The sequence below is a fragment of the Orbicella faveolata genome, unplaced genomic scaffold (assembly GCF_042242905.1).
Source record: "Orbicella faveolata isolate gen_17 unplaced genomic scaffold, um_ofav_v1 contig_34, whole genome shotgun sequence".
Classification (NCBI taxonomy): Eukaryota; Metazoa; Cnidaria; class Anthozoa; order Scleractinia; family Merulinidae; genus Orbicella; species Orbicella faveolata.
This window is the reverse complement of record NW_028301563.1, coordinates 25,452,501-25,462,500: the sequence shown is the minus strand read 5'-3', so window position 1 is coordinate 25,462,500 and position 10,000 is coordinate 25,452,501. Positions and strand designations below refer to the sequence as shown.

At 39.5% G+C, this 10,000-nt stretch overlaps 1 protein-coding gene and 2 pseudogenes across 1 annotated transcript in view; 1 reads left to right on the top strand and 2 right to left on the bottom strand.

The window, feature by feature from the left end:
• Nucleotides 1-6,170: 6,170 nt before the first annotated feature.
• Nucleotides 6,171-7,161, top strand: LOC149105444 (uncharacterized; annotated as a pseudogene).
• A 284-nt stretch (nucleotides 7,162-7,445) lies between these two features.
• On the bottom strand, nucleotides 7,446-8,910 carry LOC149105443 (uncharacterized; annotated as a pseudogene).
• A 395-nt stretch (nucleotides 8,911-9,305) lies between these two features.
• Nucleotides 9,306-10,000, bottom strand: part of LOC149105442 (insulin-like growth factor-binding protein complex acid labile subunit) — an 11,600-nt gene continuing 10,905 nt past the window's right edge. Inside the window, exon 4 of the mRNA XM_089271642.1 lies at nucleotides 9,306-10,000. This exon is cut by the window's right edge and continues 539 nt beyond it. The gene's annotated coding sequence lies outside the window, so the exon portion shown is untranslated.

The window sequence follows — 10,000 nt, the reverse complement described above, 5'->3', positions numbered from 1 at the left end:
CACCGCATGCAGAAGTATATTTCGTGCTCTCGAAGTAAGAGGAACATATATCGTCCCGCTCTTCCCGCTATTTTGTTCCAAAAGATCAAAACAGGCTGTCTGCGCATGACAAAAATAGGAAATGTGCAGAACTCTGAGTAAAAATTAATTTATTTTAATGTATTTTTAATGCATGCGTTAGGTTCGGTACATGAAAAGTTGGACGTCTGAATCGGAGTCGCACCGAAGTCGAACTGACCGACTGGCCATGTCGAACTTAATTTTTGGGTCGACCCAAATAACATGTGTCGAGCTAAATTGATTCAGACGTCGACCTCGTCATGTACTCAATTGCGGCTATTAGGTTCGGCACATGTAAATTTCGACGTTTGAAACGGGGCCTTAGACTCATACTCCACGAAACTAAAATACCTCGAGCTAACTATATTTTATCATTTATTTAATACAGCATTCGCTATTTTGCCTTTGTCTTTGCGCAGACTGGTGTGCACTACTTTTTACCATGTTTAAATCATCTTCAATATATACGCTTTATACCAAAAAGCTGAGTACGTAAATAACAGTCATAATGAAACTTTAAAAGTATTTAACAAATATAAAATGTTTTTTTTTTTTCCCCGTTAAGTTAGAGCTTGCGAGTACACGGCAATTTCGCTATTAAATATAATATTGTAACTATCCCATAGGCGAGGCATTTGCACTTTTCTCACAGCCCCACCATAGGGATTTCGTATGCTCCAGCTGCTCCACAGTGAGGCATTTCCCACCTTCTAAAAACAAACTGTCAAATGCCCGGGGGTGGTTTGAGTGGGTTTGGAATTGACAGAGCCAAAACTACGTTCTGCGTTTTGATTTACCCAGTATCTACAACGTTATCCATAAGCCACCCCTCCGTGGCTATCCCAAGCTAAAAATGCAGCTGATATTTCACGAACGTGGGTTTGGATAACGGGTTTTAGAGGGGGGGGGGGGGGTGTATCAGCGATTCTTTAATTTTGTTTAACTATGATGCTTGCTTTAGGAGCGGCTTCAGCACGTCAGGGTTCCAATCCTTCTTATAGAAGAGCGGAAGAGATCACAGAAACTATTTGTCAGCAATCTTGTCTTTGCGCACTTAAGAAGAATTCTCACTGCATTTTAGTAGCCAATGGCCAGGAAGTCATTGCTGCTCGCTAGCTCATGGAGTCATTGTTGCTCGCTATAGCCTAGGGTGTCACTTCTTTTCGCTAACACAGGAATTCACTGCTGCTCGCTGGCCCAGGGAGTACATTGTTTCCCACTAGCTTAGTAGGTACATTGTTCCCCGCTGGTCTTGGGAGTCAATGCTGCCCGCTACCTCAGGGAGTCAGAGCTGCCCGCTAACCCGGGAGTCACTGCTGCTCTCTAGCCCAGGCAGTCAAAGTTGCCCGCTAACCCGGGAGTCACTGCTGCTCTCTAGCCCAGGGAGTCAATGCTGCCCGCTAGTCCAGGGAGTCACAGTTGTCCACTAACCCGGGAGTCACTGTTGCTCTCTAGCCCAGGGAGTCAATGCTGCCCGCTAACCCAGGGAGTCACGGTTGTCCGCTAACCCGGGAGTCCCTGCTGCTCGCTAGTCCAGGGAGTCACTTCTGCCCGCTAACTAGGGGGGTCACTGCTGCCCGTGCCTCTAGCCCAGGGAGTCACTACTGCTTGTTAGCTTTGATCAGTTAGCAGTGCAGTATCACTTACAGATATTTTATCATGGGGGTGCGGCTAAAACTTCCTTCCGACAAGTTCTTCAACTGATTGTTATTTAACTTCCTGCAAAAAAAAAAAAAAAAAAAAAAAAAAATTCGGTCGGTCTTAGACCTTCATCAGTTACAAGAGAAAAAGGACGAAAACTAAGTTTAAATACGGTTACAGTGTGGGAGATTACGTAACGAAATGAAAAATACAATATTGTGCTATTAATACATCGTGATTAATACAATACAGGAAGAAAATGCAAAACGAGAAATACAATGCTGTACTATAAATTGCGTCATACAGGGTGATAATTAATAGACCAAACGAAAAGAATACAATACTGTGCATAAATTACATTATAGAGCATGATAATTGCAGAACTAGGTTAAATTCAACCTAAAATCTAAAAGAGTTAAAATAGATAAAACGGACTCTTGCAATGCGGTAAATATAAAAGAAGAAACCTACGTTTACGCTGGACAAGGTTAATAACAAAATCCCAAATCGAGGCCTTTGGAGCATTAAAGGGTTGACAAACAACAAAATCCCTGGAGGGGATTAATTAATTACTAGCATAATTAGAAAGCATTTGTTGATTTTGCAATCCAACCCTAAATTGAAAGAACTTTTCCCTCAAGGCTCTATCATACCATCTTTTCGTAGAACAAAAAACCTGAAAGAATTATTAGCACCATCTCGTTTTTAGACCGCCGATGAGGGACAAACAATTCAGCCAAATAATGGCTGCTTTAAATGTGAAAGAAATAGATGCGATCTCTGTCGAAATTTCTTTGTTGAATCTAAATCATTTCTAAGTTTTAAAACGGGCAGAAAATACACCATTCATTCAAGGCTTTCTTGTGATTCTAAAAACGTGATCTATTTAGTTTCCTGCAAGAAATGTCGTTTACAGTACATAGGATCAACTACCACCGATTTTCGGGTTAGGTTTCGTAACCACAAGTCTGCTATGCTCACAAACAAAACCACTTGTGAGGTAGCAGTACATTTCAATAAAATTCCACACTCCTTGGATGATTTTGAATTCCAATGCATTGATCAGGTGCAGGCCCCTAATGACTCAGACGAGATCGATAGGTTTTTAATTACGAAAGAGGCTTATTGGAGTGCTCAACTGTTCTCTTTGGCTCCCCATGGCTTAAATAAAAGAAAAGAATTTCACTCCAAAAACGGAATTTGTTATAATTAACTTTCTCTTGTGTAAATATGCGTTCGCGCCATAAGGCAGTTCAAAGGCCCTTCCTTGGATTTTGTCAGCTTTTTGGGTGTTAGGTATGCTCAAAGGCCCTGCCTGGGATCTTATTACAGCTTATTGTTTAAGGGCCCCTCCAGGGATTTTGTTGTTTGTCAAGCCTTTAATGCTCCAAAGACCTCGATTTGGGATTTTGTTATTAACCTTGTCCAGCGTAAACGTAGGTTTCTTCTTTTATATTTACCGCATTGCAAGAGTCCGTTTTATCTCTTTTAACTCTTTTAGTTTTTAGGTTGAATTTAACCTAGTTCTGCAATTATCATGCTCTATAATGTAATTTATGCACAGTATTGTATTCTTTTCGTTTGGTCTATTAATTATCACCCTGTACGACGCAATTTATAATACAGCATTGTATTTCTCGTTTTGCATTTTCTTCCTGTATTGTATTAATCACGATGTATTAATAGCACAATATTGTATTTTTCATTTTGTTACGTAATCTCCCACACTGTAACCGTATTTAAACTTAGTTTTCGTCCTTTTTCTCTTGTAACTGATGAAGGTCTAAGACCGAAACGTTTTTCTATCAAATTTTTAACTTTTTAACTTTTTTTACCGTCAGAAGTTGTCCGTCCTTGCTTTATCAAACGTTTCTAAATTCATTTTTGCGGTGAGGCTTAGACTGTGAATCTTCATGGATCCTCCTGACGCAGTGGCATTCTTTGTTGGCTTGAGGCATTTTATAACCTTTTTTATATATATGTATATGTATATATCACGGTCAAAGTTGACTATATTTAGGCTAGGCTTTTATAGGTCTCTGTGTATCTCCAAAATAATTCATTCTATAGTGATGAAACTCATATGGCGTGTAAAGCAGAAAAACTTGTTTACTTTATTAATAATCCCGTGTCCATCGAGATGTGAAATCACTCCTCAATGACGTCATATATATGTATGTCAGCAATGCCAGAGCCATAAAAGAGAGGAGGTAGGAGGCCTCGTATTTTTTACCATTTTTCTTTATCGTAGACGAAACAATACACAGACAATGTTGCCGAATACTCTCGTACTGAAATATTTTGGGCTCATTATTATTTGCTAAACTAGTTTACCTGAATGATACAAAATGCTGCCAATAGGCCACGTTCGACATTTCAATATTCAACACGGCTCCGAGGCTTTCGGGTCAAATTGCAGTCTTTTAAAGTTTATTTTGTCCCTCAATTCCCAAAAGAGACTTGGATACAAAGAAAACACCACCATATATAGAAGTCTCTCCTGAAGGCCTCGAAGCCACGCTAGAATATTGATATATCGAACGTGAACTATTGAAAGGGAAGGAGGATATAAGGAGTGTCAATTTGGAGCAGGGTTATTCCCATACATAAGCGTACGGGCCGCTCCCCCCCCTCCCCCCCCCCCCAAAAAAAAAAAAATTGGGCAACAAGCAAATTTGGGCAAATGGAACGCATTGTAAAAGCCCTGCTCACACTGTCTTCACAAGAAGATCGAAAAACCTACTCTGAGAGCAGAGCCTTATTGACCGCAATTTGTGACTTGGACTTTATTTTCGGAGTGTGTGGGCTGAAAGTAATCCTGAGCGATACTAATAGTCTGTGCCGATATCTTCAGGGGAGGACGGTCGACGTCATCTCCGCTCGTAGAAATGCCGACATGACCATTACTCAGACCTTGCGCCAGTGTCGGAGTGAAGAAAGTTTCAACAGCGTATGGAAGATAGTATCAGCAATGGGCCTGAAAATGATGAGGTGGCTGGCCAATTCTCAGTTCGAATTACGAGAAGCCAAGGCACCCAGACAAACGCCATCGCACCGCCCTTAAGCCCTTGTAGGTGAACATGCGCAAAGACAAACGCAGCTGACAACGGAATCGCACCACCGTATTAACACTTACTATGTGTCCATCGACAAGGTGCGTGCCGAGCTTGAGCTCAGGTTTAGCGGAAATGACCAGGAAATACTCTGTGCTTTGGGAAATATCTGTCACAGTGAAACACCTGAGAAAGAAAGCTTCTCCCGCGTTGCTGAACTTTACAAAATCGACGGCGAGATTCTGAAAGCCGAGCAGAAAATGTACGCGAGTTTTCGTGGCGCGCGCGGATTAGGCTGCATGACTGTTTCAGAAATGCTGGAGACAATGCACGAGGATGATCTATTTTATATGTTTCGTGAATTTTCTAATGTGGTACATATCCTCGCAGTGATACCTACTACATCCGTGTTCTGCAGAACGATCATTCAGTGCGTTGCGCAGATTAAAAACTTACCTCCGCAACACCATGCGGGAAAAACGTGTCAGTAACATCGCACTTATTAACATTGAAAGGGCATATGCCAACTCTGTAGTCAACAATGACATGGATCGTATCATTGATATCTTCGGCCGTCGAAGTGGCAGAGACTGCTATTTCTTTTAACGTGTTTATGAGCTCATATGACAGAATCAAATGTAAGAATATTTTTACTGCATATGTAAGTCTATGTTAGCGCACCGTTAGTGACCCTCGTTTCTTTTCGACTCAGTTTCGTAAATATTAGGACGACTTGGGAGAATTTTTTGGGGGCAAATGGCTCACCGCCCTCCCCCCATTCCCCTCTGGCAAAAAGTTGCCCGTACGCTTATGTTCCCATACAGAACCAAGGATCGTTGGTAACAGTTACAAACTGGTTTATTTAACTTCCCGGATTGCAGCATCATTACAGCTTCATTGCTCTCTCACGGGCGAAACTCGTGCTCTTATACAAGTACACCTGGAGTTTCCAGAAACTTGTTGCAAGGTTTCTAAATTCGAATATTACGTGAAAAATAGAACATTCTAGAAGGTTTTAGGTCACGGCTGAATGACTTCTGGTTCGAGATCTTTAATGGACGCTCCGAAAATGCGGAGTGCGGGGTGCGGAGTGTAAAAAAGTAAAAAATAAAAATAAATAACAAAAAAAGGAAATAAAAGAAAAATTAGAAATAAAATAAAATTCAAAAGTGAATTGAAAGAATAATTAAACACATAAGTAAACTAAAAACAGAAATTTAAGAAATAATGATAACAATAATAATAACAATAATGATAGTAATAATAATAATAATAATAACAATAATAATGATGATAGTAATAATAATAATAGTAATAATAATAATAAAACTAACACCGCCTGAAGTGGACCGTTCATTTCGTGGTCATTTCATTTAGTCAAAAAAAGGTATCTCAATGTTACACTGAACATTCTCAATGAGTGTTTTGAAAGATCTGGCGCGCACTAGAGGCAAAGAAAAAAATATATTTCAGCCATTTAAATGGGTTTTCCAGCTGTGAAAAGTTCCGAAGGGTACTTGACTTTTTCCTCCCAGGAGGACGCCGAAAACGAAAACATCACTTACTGGAACACGAAGGCAAGCAAAGAGCACGAAATTGATACTTTGTTGTTATTCGACTCTGATCAAGAAACACAAAGTGATAATGATGATGATGATGATGAGAGCTCGGCACTAGAAACTGATGCTGGTTCTTCAAGAGATCATGTTTTATCTGTGGAAGACGAGTTTTTGCTAGTAATGATGAAACTTCGTTTAGGCCTGACCAATCTTGACTTAGGAATAAGATTTAATGTTGCAGAAGTGACAATGTCAAACACATTCATTTCATGGTTAAATCTGCTGTTTATTCAACTTGGCACCCTAAAAATGTGGCCTCATGGGAACGTCATCCTTGAACACATGCCCAAAAAGTTCAAGGAAGATTATCCAAATAACATTATTATGAGTTGAAAATTCATTGTCCGTGCTCCCTTGTTATTCAGTCTCAAAGTTATTCAAACTACAAATCTACGAATACATTGAATTCCTGGGTTGGAGTTGATTCCATGGGAGGTTTCATGTTCATTTCACAGTTGTATACGGGGTCCATATCCGACAAACAGATAGTTTATAGGAGTGGTTTTCTCGATTTACTCTCAAGGAAGAAGGAAGTATCAGAAATCTTTGAAGGTGACAGCACAATGGCTGATAAGGGATTTGACATAGAAGGAGATTTACAGAAAATCGGACTACAGCTTAACACTCCTCCATTTTTAAAAGAAAAGCCACAATTCGATGAAAGTCATAAGAACACAGAACACAGACAACAGCTACACATAGAATTCATGTGCAAAGGGCCATTTGAAAAGTTAGGCGTTTTCTTTTTTTCAACAGTAGACTCCCAATCAGCTCATTGGGAACAATAAATCAACTTTGGACTGTGTGCTGTCTACTCTCAAACTCTATGGATCCTATTTTAGGTGAGTAGGGCAAATACTAACTTTTGCAACAGTAAAAGAAATCAAGATCTACTTCAAAACAAATCATGACAAAAACCTGAGATACAGATTGAAAAAAACTGCTTATTATATTAATCAATGAGAACCTGTAATCTAACTTATGTTTGTCCTTATGTGCATATCCAAGGAAAGTTAACTAAAGCACTCATTTGTAACAATAACTAAGACACTTCTTTTCCTTCCTTGTCCATTTAAAGGAGCCTCCATTGAGGCATTAATTTTGATGCGGTATAGACAGTTACACTGTAGGCGTGGCAGAGTGACACTTCACATGAATTAACAGATGTTACGTTTTCTTTGCTCAAGAATGGAATGCAATGCTTAAAATAGAATGTGGTTAATATTTGTAAAAGTGCATTGTTCCAGTAGGTAGAATCAAAGCTAATACGCTCTACAGAAAGACTGCGTGATCCTGATAGATATATTACAAAATCACACCAAGGTAAGTCACTAAGGGCAAGTTGACCCTGGATTTGTGTATAATAACCCTGTTTGTCATCAGTTCTTAGCTTTGGGACTCCATCAACCATACTGCTGGGGAAATTTAGGTCCTCACATGCTGCGTCCATGGAGTGATTCCTCCAAGTGTATGAACTCTGCATTTCCAATAATCTAAAGGGACGGACGGACGTTGGGTCAAACACCCTACCATCAGTGGTGGCACCCAGGTAGGGGTGGTAGGGGATTACCACAAGGCCATTGTCATATACTGTAAAGTTCTTATTCAGGTGCTTCTGAATTTTCCTTGCATAGTGAGATCGAACTACTTTTTCATTTTGTTTGCCATGACGAATTCCTGATACATTCGAAAGATCCTTTGCTTCAAAAATACTTTCAAGAAATGGCTCTGTAGGCTTCTGTTTTCTATGAAGTACTTTCCCAAAATTTGAAGGTGTAAGTCGACGTTTACGTTCTTCAAACTACGTGGGGTCCTGAGCTTGGCTAACAGTGCTGATCTGGATGTCCCAAGCTCGTTCAATGTTTATGCTAATGTTTTGCACAATTGGTTCTGACGTTGTATATGAAAAGTTACTGGGGGAAAAATGGTTGGCGGCATGCACTAGAAACTGGGATCTTTGGAAAAACCAACACTCCTTGTGGTTGCTGATCCCGTGGAAGTGTTACACAACTGTTTGGTTTATAAAAAGCAAAGGTTTTTTTGGTTTCCTTTAAATCAGTCAATTGATAGCCTAAAGTTGAGCGCAGGGGACATTGCCAAAAACAGTATGGCTAGCTGATGAACATTACTGATCACTCAGTAGATAAGAAAAAGGGGATTTTTTTTTTCTGTGGAAAGACATTGACACATTTCCATCACATCTTGCTGCTTCCACCCATTTAACCTGAGATGTTTAACCCGTGCATCATAAATTCTACCAGTTACAGGAGCTAGTTTTTGTTTGCGACGTTGATCAGATGAAGCTTTGACAAAAGTGATTTCGTTACTGGTTCTGGGTCAATATTTGCACCTCTTGGTTTGTGCTACTGTTGTGGAACACTGAACAAGTCTGACCTGCTGGGATTTCCATGATTCCCAGCAGACACCAATGATTTAGTAAGTACAACAAGGCAAAAACATGGTTACAGTGGCCTCCAACCTTGCAATTGAGTTGTGCTATCATGTTACAGTATACCTCAACAACACAATACATTTTCTACAAAGACATGGGTCAGACATGGAAATATGACTGAAATGTAACAATTTTAATTCAATGTTGAAAGGCGTTGGTATACACTAACCATTGAATGTAATAAAAGTATAATTGGAACTTTCAAAATCTGGAGAAAATATAGTTGAAAATTTCACCTCGTCCGTCCTTTTTATTATTATTCTTATTAAAACAAATTGTACAGCAGGTTCAAAAAGCCCTGATAACTATTGTTTTGAATCGACGAAAAACTTTTTGGCTTAATAGTTGTCTATCGATGTAGAAGTTGCATAGAATCTCGACCCGTGGAATGTGACCTTCATATACACCTGCGTGATAATACTATTGTAACTGCAGCGTTATTTAACGGTTATATTCACCCGCTTTGCATGAATATTCTGCTTTTTCCACATTTCCTCTCCCTTCTCTGTCAGCTATCTTCAATTTTACTCTGTGAGGAGCTTCGCTCTTCTTCTGGCTACGGTAACAGCGGCCTTTCACTCCATGGGTTCCAGCTCGATCGCCTTCCTCTTTCACGAAAACATTGTGCATGTAGTTTTCCGTGAAGAATTTGCAACCTTTTTTCCAATTTCCTTTATTCCACATTTTTTTTAAATAGTTGCCTATTGTGATCGAGGACACTTTTGTTAGATTTTGCAACGATTTTGTCCACGCTACGAAAGAACGCTCCTCACCGGCCGCCAGCTTGAACGTTGTGTTTACCCTATGTAGTTCACGTGACCGCGAAGGTAAGGAGGTCTATTTGGAATGAATTACATTCTTCCCCGTGTGATTTCCAAAATGTTGAATAAAGTTGTACACATAATAAATACAAAAGGTTCCGGTAAAATATGTGATTTTTTAAAAAAATAATATTAACTTTAACGGATCGCAAATAACACTTAATGAGATTGAACTCTACTACAAACTATAAAACAGATGCCTGGTTAAAAGTCAAACTTTTGCTTGCTATTGTGGCAATTTACATGGTTAAACATCATTAATAGCACAATACAACGTCGAAACTTTTTCACGAGTGATTACAAATGATTTCCTTCTACACATCTGGTTTTGAGAGCTTTAATATTTAGATTAAG